We start from the raw sequence: 18,583 nt of genomic DNA on the forward strand, positions 1-18,583 counted from the left end.
GCCATACTATAAAATAAATTGGACATTCAACTTTCTATCCCTTTCTCTAGAGCTTTACCAAAGTCATCATAGATATAAACTTTCTAAAAGACTGAATCACTTGTCCTGACTGGTGTTGCTCAGTGGGTTGGGAGTCATCCCACAAATCAAAAAGTTGTTATTTCAATTCCTGGTCAGGGCACATGCCTGGGTTCTGGGCCAGGTCCCCAGATGGATGGATAGATGTTTCTCTGTCACACTGATGTTTCCACACTGATGTTTCTCTCCCTCTCTCTCTCTCTCTCTCTCTCTCTCTCTCTCTCCCTCTCTCCCTCTCTCCCTCTCTCCCTCTCTCCCTCTCTCCCTCTCTCCCTCTCTCCCTCTCTCCCTCTCTCCCTCTCTCCCTCTCTCCCTCTCTCCCTCTCTCCCTCTCTCCCTCTCTCCCTCTATCCCTTCCTCTTTCTCTAAAAATAAGTAAATTTGTCATGATGGCCACTTTTCATAGCTAACATTTCAGCAACCACACAAAGGATCACAAAATTTGGTGGCTAAGGCTGAGGTATTGGGAAAAAGTAGGCAAGGCAATCAGTCCCCAAACCCTCAGACTCTCACTGATTGCCCACACAATGCACCCAGAATCTTAGATGAGTGAATACATTTCAAAGAACAAACATCAACTCAACTCATCCCTCAAGAGTAAACAACAAATAGACAATTTAAAAATTTGGTGTTTTGAGGTAATCTTTAAGGTGGTTCTTTATTTGCCACTAATAATTTCTGTTTGGGATGTGATTTTCAAATTTTCAGGTTCAGAAATTTGAATGTGTTCAGTTATTCAAGGCTGAGCTTACCTGTTGGACTAGCTCATGGTAATCAAATTCACAGGACATTTACTTACAAACCAGACCATGAACTTATTCATTTATACTACCCTACCAAATACCACCCAGAGCACAGGTTTTACCTGTTATATGTACTCCCCTCCCAGAAAAGCTAAATTAAGTACAAATGATTGGCTGACAAACACTGGACTCAAGAAAAGGAAACTGTATGGCTTAAATAATGGCTATTGATCTGTGGTACCCCTATAACTTCACTACTAATGAAAATATGTGCCTGGGTGACTTTACACCTGGGTTGGTCCATCAGTGCAAGCCTCTTCCTTGATAATGTGAGAGGACCCTGAAAAACTATCCTCATCCACTCCTCATTTAGGGTTTAGTTCCATCATTAGTCTGTGGCTATTAAGGGTGTCTCAGGTCACCAATTGGTCTTGATTTCCAATTACATTAGTGAAGATTAACTCTTTCAATAAAAAAATTAGGAAGTTAAAACTCAAACTAGATTAAGCCAAAAAAAAAGTTATTGTTCATTCCTGAACCAAATACTGTGGCTAATGGGATAAAATGTGCTCATTGTCCAGACTTGGGTTTCTTAGTCACCTGTAGGATGAAACCTACCCCCCCCCAAAAAAAAATCACAAGGACTGAGAGAGAACAGAGTTTCTCCAGTGGAAAAGGAGAAAAATTGGGAGAACTCTTTTGGATTGGTGGGAATGCAAATTGGTGCAGCCACTGTGGAAAGCAGTGTGGAGATAGATACCTTAAAAAATTAAAAATGGAACTGCCTTTTGACCCAGTGACCCCACTCCTGGGAATATATCTGAAGAAACACAAAACTCTAATTCAAAAGAACATAAGCATCCCTATGTTCATTACAGCATTATTTGCAATCACCAAAACATGGAAGCAGCCCAAGTGTCGATCAGTAGATGAGTAGATAAAACAACTATGAGGTATTTACACAATTGAATATTGCTTGGCTGTAAAAAATAAGAAAATTTTACCCTTTGCCACAGTATGGATGGACCTGGAGAACATTATGCTGTGAAATAAGCCAGTCAAAGAAAGACAAATAACAAATGATTTCACTCATATGTGGACTCTAATGAATGAACTAAACTAACAAGCAAAACAGAGAGACTCATAGATGGAGAAAAGATGACAGCTGGTGGGGTGGAGGAGGTTAGAAAATGGAGGGACTGAGTGAAAAGGAAAAAGGATTCATGGACATGGACAATAGGGTGGCGATTGCTGGGGGAAGGGGGGTGTAAGGGGACTAAATGGTAATGAGACAATTAATTAAAGACATTCAACACAAAAAGACATAAAAGAAGAAAAATTGGGTGCTGGTAGGCAAATAATGATAATAATAATAATAATAATAATGTGTTCACTACACTAACTTAGTGGTTGAGATTCTTGGTCATACACCCTTCCCTGGGTCACAGTCACTTTTGCTGGATAAGGGAGCTTCAACACCAATCACCAGCACAATGAAGAATTGTTGATTCCCTCTGGGAGGAAAAGTGAAAACACAAAACAGAGGATGTTGGAACAGGCTAAAGTCTTCATTTTATTTCAATAACTTTAAGATTTACCTTTCTATTTTACTTTTGACCTATTTTATCTTTCAGCTAGTTCCCATTATTCCAGAAGCTCAACCTTCAAAAGATAACACAACTCAATATAACAAATAATTATAAAAGTCCTATGTGAATTGATTTAAGGATGACAATTTCAAGTTTAAAATGTTGATGAGTTCAACATGATTTATGCCTGGTGAGAATATTACAAATTAGGAAGAATAGGCAGAGTTATGAGAATGAAGGAGTCTGGGCCATGATATTGGGACCAACTCACAACTAATATAATTAGCTCATTCTGTCACTATTTGGAACTAGAACTTTGGGCCCAGAAAAGAAGTTCTGTAACTACAATTATAAATTTGGTTCCAATAGAGGCTTTGCCACTTAGTAATATAACCTATGACTAAGTTACTGAAAAGTAATAAAAATTAACATTTCTTGAGCTCTGATTCTGTACCAAGCACTTAACATACATAATCCTTAAGCTTTATAAGAACCTTGGAGGGTATGTACTACTAAATCCCTCAATTATTAAGTGCTACCAATGCTAAGACATCATCAATTTAATAACAGCTGTATATGGTGAAAACATACAAGACACAGCAATTATAAGACACATCTTAATTTCAAACATTAAAGTAAGAAGTGAAGATAAAGTGCTCCTTAGAACACAAGAAAATGTAGTAGCATTCCATTTTGCTTGTAAGAATACTGAAATTTAAGGAGGTTATGTCACTTATCTATCCAGTCACACAACTTATTTCTGGACATGGAGCCAGAAATCTAATCCAAGTCTGTTTGATTTCCACTCAGTACACTGTACCTTCAATGTCACCATTCTGTTACAGAACAGACCTCGGCAGGGGGTGGGGGGGTGCTAAATGATATACTATTACCAAAAGGACCCCCCCTTTCTCTCCAAGGGTTCCTCCCCCATACTAGGTTCACCTTGCCTGCCACCAAAGGAAAGACATCGCTCAATGCCAGATATTGGTGAAAAGGAAAGGAATTATTATTTCTTTAGAAGTTACACACACTAAAATCCTTTAGAATATCCACAAATGCACACAGTCCTTCCTTCTCCCTCTGCCCAGGCTAGGGTACTGTATCTCAGGAAAGGAATAGAAGTCCATCATTCAGGCTCTCGGCACCATCCACGTGGCAAAAAGGGAGCATTTCCAAAGCCGCGTGGTCCCCCAAAAGACACCAAATGGCTGCCTCGCCTGGGTTTAAACCCCAGCACCAATCTTCCTCTGCAGCCTCATTTCTGGCTCCTCCCACAATTGGCCACAGCTGCCAGCATTCTGGGCAGGTGTGGCCCTGTGGTGTGGAGCCAATCATCTCCAAGTTCTTCTGCACTCCATTACAAACCCCTATTTGCCCCCCCCCCACTCTCGGCTGCACCCTGTTACAGTTCCTTGGTTTCCTTGTGTATTAAATGGGGATGGTAATAAGTACCTCCAAAGATCATCATGAGAATAAAATGGTATTTATGAAAACATAAATGCCTAGAGGTAAGTGGTGCTTATTATTATCTTTAACAACAAAACAATCATAAAAACATATCAAATGAGTAGTGAAGTAAGTGGAAACTAAGAGAGTGAGAATGGACAAAATAGGAACCAGGCAGACTTTAAATTAAGGTGACGTCTGCCTTGGCAGGACTTCTTTTAACTGTCCTTCAATGGAAGAGGTCAGTCCCATGACAGAAAAAAAAATCCATGTTATAAATTTGGGCTCCCACTGATTGAACAGTAGGTGCCAGGTACCATATTAATGTTGCTCAAATAGCCCGGGACTTCCTTTGCCCAGACGCACCCAAAGTCAACAACAAATTTTTCTGTTACTTGATAAGAACTGTAATCTTTATTAAATATGTTTTAGATATGGGTAAATTTAAGTCAAAAAATTGGAAAAGTAAAATATAAACCAAAGGTGGTATATATTCTGATTCAATTAGGTGTTGTTTCTCTGTCCTTTAACTTCTTCCATTCCTAATCTCTTTTTTCTTCTATTCTCATGCTCCACTTTATTTTTATTTTTATTTTTAATTACTTTATTATTGTTCAATTACAGTTGTCTGCATTTTCTCCCCACCACTCCCCCCAACCCCAGCCAAACCCACCTTCCTCCCTTGCTTCCACCCTCCCCCTTGGTTTTGTCCATGTGTCCTTTATAGTAGTTCCTGAAAACCCTTCTCCCCATTGTCCCCTCCCCCGCCCCTCTGGTTATTGTTGGATTGTTCTTAATTTCAATGTCTCTGGTTATATTTTGTTTGCTTTTTTCTTTTGTTGATTATGTTCCAGTTAAAGGTGAGATAAGCCAGATGTGAGGGACAAATACCATAGGATCTCACCTTTAACTGGATCATGCTCCACTTTAAACAGGAATGCTTACCTACTTAATTCTATGCCAAAAGTCTCTCCTTAATACAAGATAAGGCCACTCAACTGACTCAGTCTTGTTATTTGCTGTGATTACTTTTCCTCCCAAATTTCTCCTAACTTGCCTTTATTATATTTAATGGCATTTTCTTTTGCTCCATTTACAGTTCTACTTTTAAAAGAAAGGGCAGAAAATAAACATTTTCATTAGAACAGCCATGCATTCCAGATTGCCAACCACACAACTCCACTGTCTTTCTCACTCTGCTCACTCTCTGGAATGATGAAATTCATAGAGTAACAGGGTGCAGCCAAGAGGGGAGCCCCAAATAGGGATTTGTAATAGGGTCCAGAAGAGCTTGGAGATGATTGGCTCCATACCACAGGGTCACACCTGCCCGGAATGCTGGCAGCTGTGGCCAATTGTGGGAGAAGCCGGAAATGGGGCTGCAGAGGAAGATTAGTGCTGGCATTTCAACAGAGGCACAGCAGCCATTGGGCATCTCTCTTTTTGAGACCACGCATCTGTTTAGGACCATGGGGCTTTGGTGTCTTGGTTGGGACTATGAGGCTTGGGTGAGAGTCAGGACCCTGAGGATTTAGAAGTGCTCCCTTTTGCCACATGGAGGGTGCGGGGAGGACTGTGTGCATTTGTGGGGAACTTTAGTTTCTGTTATTTAATGAACTGTGTAATGAATTGTGTAATTAAATGAATAATAAATTCCTTTCCTTTTTGGGGCGCTAAGATGGCGTTGGAGTAGGAAGGAGCAGATTCAGCTTCCCTCTGCTCAGGGGAGAAAATCCTGGCCGATCTATGCAGTAGAGAAGAAAGCAACCAACATACTTCAGCATATGTGAAAATAGGGGACCAAGGATTGTGGCGGAACCAAAAAACCGGACACTAAGAGGAGTGCTGCAACAAGATAGGGTCCCGGAGACCAGCGTGTGGTCTGGGGGCTGCAGCCCCAGGCCTGGTGCCTGCTGCTGGGTTTGCCACAGAGTCCTTGGGAGAGAGCCGGGACAACTGCTCCCTCACCAGCCAAACAAGTTCTGAGCGGCACTGGGAGGAATCCAGGTGCTAGCAAACACACAAGGGCTGTGAGCACCTTTGGAAGCTGTGGACAACAGAGGGGCTGGGTCGTACAGCAGGCCCTGATGCCCACAGTCACCAGTCTGGCTGAAGAGTTTGGCTGCAGGAGAAATCAAGCCATTGTGTGGAGAGGGAGGTTTGAACAGGAGGAATTTCTCAAGAGGAAGGAGTGAAAAGACAGACACTGTTTGGGGAATTCTCCTAAAGTGCTCAATTGCTCCAGCCTCCCAGCCACCCAGCCGAAGGCACACAGGCATGCACTTGCGAGGGGAGAGCATCCCCGCACCCCAGTCCACAGCAGTAACCCTGGGGAAAGGCGTGACTCCCACACCCAGGGTGCAAGGCTGAGAAGCCACATTAGCTTCCCAGACAGTGCGGGAGCCAGTGCTCGTACCACTGACAGAGGAAGAAAAGCCATACTAATTACCTCTCAGCCTGCCGAAGCTAGCAAGGGCACAAAAACCTGTTTGGCCATTTTGAAACCAAGATAATTTTTAATTTAATTTTATTTTTTAACAATTCTTAATTTTTTAATTTTTATTGTTTTTATTCTCTTTTAATTTCATTTTCCTCTTTCCTGCTTTCTTGTTTTATTCCTTCTTCCTTTCCTCCAATTTTATCTCTTCTTCCTTCCTTCATCTGCCTTTTCTATTTTTACTTTTTTAAATTTTTTCTAAATACCTACAAGTGAGACAAAATCCTGGATCTGTGAAAAGACCGAAGCTGAACCCAAAGAAGGGACATCACAACAGCTGGGACAGTGAGACAAATTTCACTTTGCTATTACAGAGAACCTGCAAGTTATTGCATATTTGTATTATTATTATTTTTCCAGTATTCTTACATCATTTTTAATAGTATTTTTGTATCCCTCTTCTTTTTGTATCATCTGCTTTGCTAGGCTGGTTATATTGTATCATTTGACAGCTTTCCCCTGATATCTCTTTCATGGTGTATTGCTAACCTACTGTCCTTTAACTCACCTGTAGCCCATTAGCACACTACTCGAGGTTCTGTACTCCCTATTCTTGTTACCTAGATCTCATAGATGCTGTCATATGATGGTTGCCATAATATTATTGTAAATAATTCCTGTTCCATGCAATTGTAATTACTTCACAACACCCCTCCCAGATCGTAGCCCATTTCAACATTTCCTGAACTCTATTACTGTAGTGCTTAACTATATTCTCTTACACACTACACCTATTTACTATCCTTTATTCTCACCTTACCTCAGAATCTGACCTCCCACAACCTCACTACTTTATAGATCCAACTCACAATCCTTCCTTCCCCAACAAGAGCCTTATCTTCTTTCCTTCCTTTCTAAAAATCAGCTAGCTGGGTGGAAGATCACGGTTCACACTATACAGAGTCAAAGGATCTCCTATCTCTTCTCTACTTGCTACTACTGTAAATATCATAGAATAATCTCTTGCTGTCTTAAACGATTTTGCCTTCCCATTCAAACGGATGATAAAAAAGAGTAGGTGGATGCGGTGGACACCAGGATACCCACTAGAAGAGGAAACCCAACAACAACAGAACCACTAACAGATAACAACAGAAGAAGGTGAAGCAGAGAGTAGTAACCACACGAACCTCAATCCAAGACCTATCTGGAAATACAAATAAACAGTAGAGACAGTACCCAATACAAACAACTGAACAAGAGCAAGAGATAATTCTTAAAACCTTATACACATGGAAGAACCAGCTTCAACAGAACCTTCCCTCACCAGCACAACAGAATACAAGAGGTGGTAGACAGACTGACCCTTATTTAACCAGCTGGTGGGAAAGAACCACCGAAGAAAGACCCAACAACAATCAAAACCCAAAGGCAAACACAACACCAACTTAAATGGCAGCCCAAGACCAGTGAGCTCGGAAGATAAAGAAAACTACACCACTGAAACTCACTGCTATTCTACCACAGAAGTTCACACCACAAACCCAGTGAGCCAGAACAGATCAATTTAAGAAGCTGAGGCTAACAAGAAGAGTCTCACAAACAATGGGAAGACAAAGAAACAATCCCCAAGTGAAGGGAAAGGAGGAAGCTTCAGAAAGAATGCTAAATGAAATAGAGGCAATTCAACTATCAGATATTGAGTTAAAAGCAATGATTATCAGGAAGCTCAAAGAACTCACAATAAGCTACCAGAAACTACAGGGAAGCTACAATTAACTCACAGAAAACTACATCAATGTGAAAAAGGAAATAGAAACTATCAACAAGGGCCAAGAGGAAATGAAGAATACAACTTCTGAACTGAAGAACACAGTAGAAGGAATCAAAAGCAGGATCGATGAAGCAGAAGATTGTATCAGCAAGCTACAGGACAAAGTAGAAGAAAACACACAGAAAGAGCAAGAAAAGGAAAAGAGGCTCAGAAAGAATGAAGAGGGATTAAGAGAAATGCAAGACAATATGAAACGTAATAATATCCGTATAATAGGGATACCAGAAGGACAAGAAGAAGAGCAAGGGAGAGAACACCTATTTGAGAAAGTAATGATGGAAAACTTCCCTAATTTGATGAGAGAAAAATTCACACAAATCCAGGGAACACAGAGAGTTCCAATCAAGAGGAACCCAAAGAGAGTCACGTCAAGACATATCATAATTAAATTGGCAAAATTTCAAGACAGAGAATCTTAAAAGCAGCAAGGGAGAAACAGGAAGTAACATACAAGGGAGCCCCAATAAGGTTAGCAGCTGACTTCTCAATGGAAACACTCCAAGCCAGAAGAGATTGGCAAGAAATATTCCAAGAAATGAGAACCAGAGGTCTACAAACAAGGCTCCTTTACCCAGCAAGGCTCTCAATCAAGACAGAAAGTCAAATAAGAAGCTTCCCAGACAAAAGAAGTCCCAAAGAATACACCTCCACCAAACCAGCTCTGTAAGAGAGGCTAAAGGCCCTGCTTTAATGAAGGGGGGGGGAGGGAGGGAGGGAGGGAAACACAGGTATGAAAATGGCAATGAATAAGTACCTATCAGTAATACCCTTAAACATTAATGGATTAAATGCTCCAATCAAAAGGCATAGAACAGCTGAATGGATAAGAAATCATGACCCACACATATGTTGCCTACAAGAGACCCACCTCAGGACAAAAGATCTACACAGACAAAAGTGAGGGGCTGGAAACAAAATTTCCAGGCAAATGGACAGGAAAAAAACAGTCGGGGTAGCAATACTCATATCAGACAAAATAAACTTCGAAAAAAGGGCCATGAAGAGAGACCCAGAAGGTCACTTCATAATACTCAAGGGAAGAATCCACCAGGAAGACATAAACATTGTATATATATATGCACCCAACATAGGAGCACCCAAATACATAAAGAAAATCTTAGAGGACTTTAAGAAGGATATTGACAGCAAAACAATTATAGTGGGGGATTTTAACACCCCACTGTCAAAAATGGACAGATCTCCCAAACAAAACATCAACAAAGATATTGTGGCATTGAACAATGCCCTGGAGGAAATGGACCTAACTGATTTATATAGAGCCCTTCATCCCAAAGATGCAAAATATACATTCTTTTCAAATGTACATGGAACATTTTCAAAGATAGCCCATATGATAGGACACAAACCAAGCCTCAACAAAGTTAAGAAAATTGAAATTATACCAAGCATTTTCTCTGACCACAAGGGACTGAAAATAGGAACCAACCCCAAGGGAAAAACCCCGAAACACTCAGAATCATGGAGATTGAATAGCATGCTATTAAACAATGAATGGGTGAAGAATGAAATAAGGGAAGAAATCAAAAAGTTTCTGGAAACAAATGGAAATGAACTCACAACATCCCAAAATTAATGGGACACAGCCAAGGCAGTCCTGAGAGGGAAGTTCATAGCGATACAGACCTACCTAAAAAGGTTAGAAACATTCCAAAGAAACAACCTAACCCTACGTCTACAAGAACTCGAGGAACAACAACAAAGACAGCCCAGAGCAAGCAGAAGGAAGGAAATAACCAAGATCAGAGCAGAATTAAATGACATAGAGACTAAAAGCACAATTCTAAGGATCAATGAATCCAGGAGCTGGTTATTGGAAAAGATAAACAAAATCAACACGCCTTTAAGCAGGCTCATCGAGAAAAAAAGAGAAAGGATCCAAATAAACACAACCAGAAATGAAAGAGGAGAGATTACAACTGACACCACAGAAATACAAAGGATTGTAAGAAATTACTATGAATAACTGTATGCTGAGAAATTTGAAAACCTAGGTGAAATGGACAAATTTCTAGAAAAATATAATCTCCCAAAGCTCAATAAGAAAGATGTAGAAAGCTTGAAGAGACCAATAACAGCAGATGAATTTGAAGCAGTAATCAAAAAACTCCCGACACACAAAACCCCTGCACCAGATGGTTTCACCAGTGAATTCTACAAAGCATTTAAGGAAGAGCTAGTCCCTATCCTTCATAGACTATTCCCCCAAATCCAGAATGATGGAAGACTCCCAAACTCTTTTTATGAAGTCAGCATCATCCTAATCACAAAACCAGATAAAGACAGCACAAAGAAAGAAAACTTCAGGCCAATATCACTGATGAACATGGACGCTAAAATCCTCAACAAAATATTGGCAAACTGCATCCAACAATACATTAAAGAGATCATACACCATGACCAAGTGGGATTCATCCCAGGGATGCAAGGATGGTTCAATATTCAGAAATCAGTAAATGTAATACATCACATAAACAAAAGCAAAGACAAAAATCACATGATCATATCAATAGGTGCAGAAAAAGCATTTCATAAAGTACAACACCCATTTTTGATAAAAACACTCAGCAAAGTGGGAATAGAGGGAGCATTCCTCAACATAATAAAGGCCATATATGAGAGACCTACAGCCAACATCATACTCAACAGGCAAAAACTAAAATCTTTCCCACTAAGATCAGGAACAAGACAAGGTTGTCCAAATTCACCACTTCTATTCAATATACTATTGGAAGTTTTAGCTACAGCGATCAGACAGGAAAAAGAAATAAAAGGCATCCAAATTGGAAACAAGGAAACAAAACTTTCACTGTTTGTAGATGACATGATAGTGTACATAGAAAACCCTGTAGACTCTGCCAAAAAGCTGCTGAACCTAATAAACAAATTTGGCAAAACTGCGGGATACAAACTCAATATCCAGAAATCAAAGGCATTTTTGTATACTAACAATGGAACAGCAGAAACAGAAATCAGGAAAAAAAAATCCCATTCAATATAGCAAAAACAAAAATAAAATACCTAGGAATAAATTTAACCAAGGAAGTAAAAGACCTGTATAAAGAAAACTACACAACACTGAAGAAAGAAATCAAGGAAGAGTCAAACAAATGGAAATATATACCATGTTCATGGATCGAAAGAATTAACATCATCAAAATGTCCATACTACCCAAAGCAATTTACACATCCAATGCAATACCTATTAACATACCAATGGCATATTTCACAGACATAGAACAAACACTTCAAAAATTTATATGGAACCATAAACAACCCCAAATAGCTGCTGCAATTTTGAGACAGAAAAGCAAAGTAGGAGGGATCACAATACCTGATACCAAACTGTACTACAAGGGCACTGTAATCAAAACAGCCTGGTACTGGCATAAAAATAGGCACATGGACCAATGGACAGAACAGAGAGCCCAGAAATAAGCCCAAGTCTCTATGGTCAATTAATATTTGACAAAGGGGGCAGCAACATAAAATGGAGTAAAAACAGTCTCTTCAACAAATGGTGGTGGAAAAACTGGACATCTGGCTACATGCAAAAAAAAATGAAACTTGAGCACTAACTTACCTCATATACAAAAATAAATTCAAGGTGAATAAAAGACTTAAATATAAGCCATGTCACCATTAAAGTCCTAGAGGAAAACATAGGCAGGAAAATCTCAGATATTTCACGCAGAAACATTTTTACTGATATGTCCCCCAGAGCAAGGGACATAAAGGAAAGAATAAACAAATGGGATCTCATCAAAATAAAAAGCTTCTGCATGGCTAAAGAAAACAGTATCAAAATAAAAAGAGAACCAACTGTATGGGAAAGCACATTTCCCAGTGATACCTCAGACAAGGGTTTAATCTCCAAAATATATATAGAACTTACATGACTCCACTCTAAGAAGACAAGCAACCCAATTAAAAAATGGGCAAAGGGCTTGAGCAGACAATTCTCCAAGGAGGACATACAGAGGATCCAGAAACACATGAAAAGATGCTCAATATCACTAGCTATCACATCAGAGAGATGTAAATTAAAACCAAAATGAGATACCACTTTACACCAGTCAGAATGACCATCATAAACAAAGCAACCATCAACAAGTGTTGGAGAGGTTGTGGTGAAAAGGGAACCCTAGTACACTGTTGGTGGGATTGTAGACTGGTACAACCACTATGGAAAACAGTATGGAATCTTCTCAGAAGACTAAAACTGGATCTGCCTTTTGACCCAGCAATTCCACTGCTAAGATTATATCCTAAGAACCCTAAAACACGAATCCAAAAGAACCTATGCACCCCAATGTTCATAGCAGTACAATTTACAATAGCCAAATGTTGGAAGCAACCTAGATGCCCATCAGTAAAGGAATGGATCAAAAAACTATGGTACATTTACACCATGGAATTCTATGCAGCAGAAAGAAAGAAGGTGCTCCTACCCTTTGCAACAGCATGGATACAACTGTAAAGTATTATGCTAAGCGAAATAAGCCAGGCAGTGAAAGACAAATACCATATGATCTCACCTTTGACAGGAGCCTAAAGAGCAAAACAAAGAAACAAGCAAAATATAACCAAAGACTCTGAAATAAAGAACAGACTGACAGAGTTCAGAGGGGAGAGGAGAGGGAATTTCAGGGGAATTTCAGGGGAAAAGGGGAAGGGTTTACAGGAATGGGTATAAGGACACATGGATAAAAACTAGGGGTGGGTGGAAATAGGAGGGAGGAGGGGAGGGTTGGGTGGGTGGGTGGGTTGGGGTGGGAGTAAAAGAAAATTGTAATGCAACAATTTAAAGAAAATTTTTAAAAGATTCCTTTCCTGCCTGGCTGGCGTAGCTCAGTGGATTGAGCGCGGGCTGGGAACCAAAGTGTCCCAGGTTCGATTCCCAGCCAGAGTACATTCCTGGGTTGCAGGCCATAAACCCCAGCAACCTCACATTGATGTTTCTCTCTCTCCCTCTCTCTATCGCCCTCCCTTCCCTCTCTAAAAATAAATAAATAAAATATTTTAAAAATTAAAAAAAAAAAAAGATTCCTTTCCTTTTCATGAATCTCAGGCATTGAAAGATGTCTTTCCTCTGGTGGCAGACATAATGAACCTGGGGGGTTCCTTTCGGGTAATAGTATATTGCCTCAGCTGCCTTTGGCGCCCCCTTTTGTACTGTAACAATAGGGCTTTCTTTATGGCAAGTGTCTGTCTGTATTAATTTCCTAGGGCTACCATAACAAATGACCACAAACTGGGTGACTTGCAACAATAGAAATGTATTCTCTTGCAATTTAGGAAGCCAGAAGTCTGAAATCAAGGTGTCAGGAAGGCCATGCCCCATGTGAAGATTCTAGGGAAGAGCCTTTCTTTGCCTCTTCCAGTTTATGGTGGCTGCCAGTAATCCTTGGCATTCCTTGGCTTGCACGTGCCTCACTCCAATCTCTGTCTTCATTATCACATGGCTTTCCCCTACATTTTTCCTACGTGTTTCTCCTCTTCTAATAGGTGTACTTGTCTTTGAATTTAGGGGCCACCCAGTTAATCCAGGATGATCTCATCTCAAGATCCTTAATTATGTATACAAAGATTTTTTTTCCAAATAAGATCACAGTTACAGGTACTGAGGGCTAGGACTCAGACATACTTGGGGGGAGCCACTATTCAACCCACTATTATCATCCAATTCAAAGAGGTATCACTTTTAACCTAATAACTTTTTAAATCTTATAATCGTTTTCCTCTTTTTACTTGTCTGTATTTTTGAGTATATATTTCCTATGTGATGGAATGAAAGAGGACATTTTAAATGTGTAATTATTAAATGTCCATTAGTTTCCAATATTTGAACATTACTTAGGACTTTGCAAAGTTCCTTTTCATTTATATGTTCTTAGATGCTCCCAGTGACATGATGTGACAGGTCAGATAATTATTATCACTTCAGTGATAGAATCTGAGGTTCAAAGACTTGTCCAGAATCTCCTGTCACTATAAGTAGGGGCTTCCTGAATTTTTATCTTTTTATTACACATAGAATAACAAAGGTGATTTTTGTTTCATTTTAAATGCATACAGAACGTGCTTATGTTGAGTATTAAGCTTGGTAGAAATGAGAATCCCCACTAGCATTTAATCTTTAGGATTTAAGCTCACTCAATGTGATGGTGCATAATACATATTTATAAAGCATTTATTTGTGGTCATCTGGTCAAAACATAATATCTGACCTCGAGTAATGATAGTCTGTAAGTGGTTTTCATGAATATTTTTCTTCTTCTGAAATTGAAGATGTCTTAGTCCATTCAGGCTGTTATAACAAAATATGTTAGGACCATGCAGGTAAATATATGGGCTCAGTCCAGTAGGAGGACTTCCCAATGAGAGTCCAGAAAGGGCCACTTTGTAAAATGCACAAAAAGTGTGCTTCTTTCTTTTAGAAAGACTATGAGCGCTGAAAAGCTGGTATGAAGGCAGAAAGTGATGACTATTATTTTCCCATGAACTTCAGAGAAAACAATATACAATTGTCATGAGTAATGTAATCTTTAGACAGCTCTGGAATGCAATATCCTTTCCAAGTGGGCAAGCTCTTGGTGTTGATTCAGTTTTGTGTTTGCTTCCAATAATAAAAAGGAAGTGGGAGATTTCTGGTGGCAGGCAGCCAAACTATTCATCTGGGGATTTAGTGTGTGTGTATGTGTTTACTTTGAATTATATAAGTTAGTCCAATCAATTTAATCATTTATATTGACTTTAAAGAAGCAAAAGTATCTATGTGAAAAGTTAATGTATCATGCTCTACAGAGATTGCTTCAGAAGTCTCCTATTTCAAAGAAAACAGTGATTTGTCTAATCTCAATCAAATCCAGTATGCATGGAACAGAAGATCACAGAGCCAGAAATGAAATAAATAGCACCCACTGGGTCCTTTGACAGGTACCTAAATTATGAGGGGGAAGGTTCTTCAGTAAGTATGATGTAATGCACATCACCATGTGCTGTCTATTCTATGGGCCTTTTTTGCTTTCCCTCTCTCTTTCAGTCTGCCCATCTGTAAGAGGCTTTACAGACATGCTACTGGCCTACATGCATGATGCTATCTATACTCCAGGGCCCTTTAAGAAGAAAAGCTGACCTCCTAAACACAAGACATTAGTTATTATCACAGCCTGCAATCTAAAGGAATTTTCTATAATGAACATAGCATGCTGAGCAGAAGTTGAGTCACACTGGTTCCCTGACTCGGTAAAGGTGTCAAGCAGATTGATTACAACACTGACCCTTTTTAAGGGATAGTGGTGGTGCTTCATCCAATCCCCTTTTCTGGGCCAGTACACACATTCCCCAGCTGCCAGGAATGGTGGTTGCTGAGAGCTCACAGCTGCTCCCTCTCTTGAGAATTGCTCTTGGGCAAACGGAGCCATCTGGCAAAAGAGATTATACTTTACCTCACCACCCCCAGGAAGCCCAAAACTAGTGACTGACTGAGAAGTACAAAAGGCAGGCCCCTTTGCCTCAAGGTGTGACTAATTGCATGACACAATCAAACTTCAGGGCACCATGTGGGATCTGGCTGAAGCTGGTCTCCAGGTGACACTCCTCCTTTCTTAATGGTTTTCCCTGTTTCCTCCACTCTTCCTTCACTATCTTTCTCTTTGGAACACTCCAATAAATCACTCATCCAAGAGTCCCTATTTCAGATCCTACTTCTAGAGCCTTGCCAAAGATGTTTCTTTATCTTGAAAGCAAAAGCAATCTTAGCAAAAATGCTGCCTCTTTGTGCATCACCCCACCAGAAGGACCCCTGAACTCTAATCTCTGACTGCGGTGAGGTTCTCCCTTTTGCTCATTCTTGTAGCCAATCGGCCGCTAAACAAAGCACTGTCTACTTAACATCTTATCATCTTAAGCCCTCTGCAGTCATCACCCCAGTTCAGAATTCCATGGCTTCTCAGCTAGGTAATGCCATTTCTTCCTAATTATTCTTCCTTACTTTAGGCCTATTAGCTGCCTGAGTGACAAATATGATCATGTTACTTCATCCTCAAACACTTTCATTGGCTACCTTATTTCTCTCAGATCAATAATGATTGAAATCCTTCATTATATATTTAATTTCTACCTTCCCAAAAGTCTCATAATAATTAGCTTCTTGAATATATCACTTATTACAATTGACCTCATATGATAGTTGTTTGTGTGCTTGCCATTTTTGTAATCAACACATCTTGAGAGGTGTAATGCAGTATAAGTATTCATTAATCTTTTTTAAAATATATTTTTTATTGATTATGCTATTACAGTTGACAGTTGTCCCATTTTTTTCTCCTTTATTCCCCTCCACCCTGCACACCCCTCCCACCTGCATTTCCCCACCTAAATTCATGTCCATGGGTCATATATATAAGTTCTTTGGCTTCTGCATTTCCTATGCTATTCTTAACTCCCCCTATTTTTTCCCTACTATTTATTCTTCTTGTTCCCTGTACTTTTCCCCCAACTCTCCCTGCCTCCCTGATAACCCTCCAGGTGATCTCCATTTCTGTGAATCTGTTCCTGTTTTAGTTGTTTGATTACTTTGTTTTATTTTTTTTAGGTTCAGTTGTTGATAGTTATGAGTTTATTGTCATTTTATTGTACATAGTTTCGATATTCTTCTTTTTCTCAGATAAATCCCTTTAACATTTCATGTAATAAGGGCTTGGTGATGATGAACTCTTTTAACTTGACCTTATCTGTGAAGCACTTTATCTGCCCTTCCATTCTAAATGATAACTTTGCTGGATAGAACAATCTTGGATGTAGGTCCTGGCCTTTTGTGATGTGAATACTTATTTCCAGGCCGTTATGCCTGCAAGATTTCTTTTGAGACATCAGCTGATAGTCTTATGGGAACTCCTTTGTGGGTAATTCTTTTTTTTTTTTCTCTTGCTGCTTTTAAGGTTCTCTCTTTAAAATCTTGGGTAGTATAACTATGATGTGCCTTGGTATGTGCTTCCTTCAGTCAAACTTCTTTGGGTCTCCCTGAGCTTCCTGAACTTCCTGGAATTCTATTTCCTTTGCCAAATTGAGGAAGTTCTCCTTCATTATATTTTCAAATAAGTTTTCAATTTGTTGCTCTTCCTCTTCTTCTGGCACCCCTATGATTCAGATGTTGGAATATTTATAGTCGTTTAGGAGGTTCCTAAGCCTCTCCTCATTTTTTTGAATTCTTCTTTCTTAATTATGTTCCAGTTGAATGTTTATTTCTTCCTTCTGCTGCAAACTGTTGATCTGAGTCCCGATTTCCTTCCCTTCACTGTTGGTTCCCTTTATTTCACTTTTCATAGCCTTCTCTTTTTCTTCTGTTTTGTGACCATACTCAACCATTTCTATGAGCATCCTGATTACCAGTGTTTTGAACTCTGCATCTAATAGGTTGGCTATCTCTTCATCACTTAGTTGTAATTTTTTTTGAGCTTTAATCTGTTCTTTCATTTGGGCCATATTTCTTTGTCTTTCCCAGGATGGGGCAACCCACATTGCTGCATTGTGGTGCTGTGGATGGGGGAGGGGTCTGAGAGGGAACAATGCCACTTGCTTGGCTCTGGGCTGGCTTTCAGTCACTTCCCCTGCTACCCACAAGTAAATTGGGCCTTTCTGGTGCTGATTCCTGGTTGGGTGGGTTTGTGTACATTCTAGGACCCTGTGGGTCTCTCCAGTGAACTCTCCTGTGAGGCTGGGAGTTTCTCCCACTGCTGCAATCCCCACAGGTTTTTACAGCCAGAGGTTTGAGGGTTTATTTCACCATCCTGGGACCCTGGGTTGTACATTCTGTCTCTCTCCCCAGTCGCTCCTCCCAGTTTATCTACACGCAAATGTGGGACTGCCTGGTCCTCCAACCATCACCTTGAAGCATGTCCTCTCCCCTGTGGCTGCCCTTTTCCACCCCTCCTACCAGTCTGAATGAATGTTTCTTCTTTAACTCCTTGGTTGTTGGACTTCCATACAATTTGATTTTCTGGCAGTTATGGTTATTTTTTTTTAATTTGCTGTTTTCCTTCTTTGGTTGTGTGAGGAGGCAAAGTGTATCTACCTATGCCTCCATCTTGGCTAGAAGTCCAGTATTCATTAATCTTTATATTCCATAACTACTGACCCAGTGCCTATTACCAAGTAGACAATAAGTATTTGTTGTTGTGAACTAAATTGAAGAGATAAGTAATGTTTTATTCTTCATCAACAGTAGAGAGTTAAGATCTCTAGACCTATTGTAACTAGTATTTTGCTATACTGCAGACCCAAACAAAAGAGTAAAACTTTCCAATAAAAGAGTAAAAAGCCCCATTAAATAAAAACACCATACAGTATTGTATCATTGAAGAGAATGGATTCTGCCACCCTGGATAGGTATGTCAGCTCTACCATTTACTAGCTCCATGATTGTCATAAG

The sequence above is a fragment of the Phyllostomus hastatus genome, unplaced genomic scaffold (assembly GCF_019186645.2).
Source record: "Phyllostomus hastatus isolate PE091 unplaced genomic scaffold, TTU_PhHast_1.1 phas_scaffold_200, whole genome shotgun sequence".
In the NCBI taxonomy this organism is placed as follows: domain Eukaryota; kingdom Metazoa; phylum Chordata; class Mammalia; order Chiroptera; family Phyllostomidae; genus Phyllostomus; species Phyllostomus hastatus.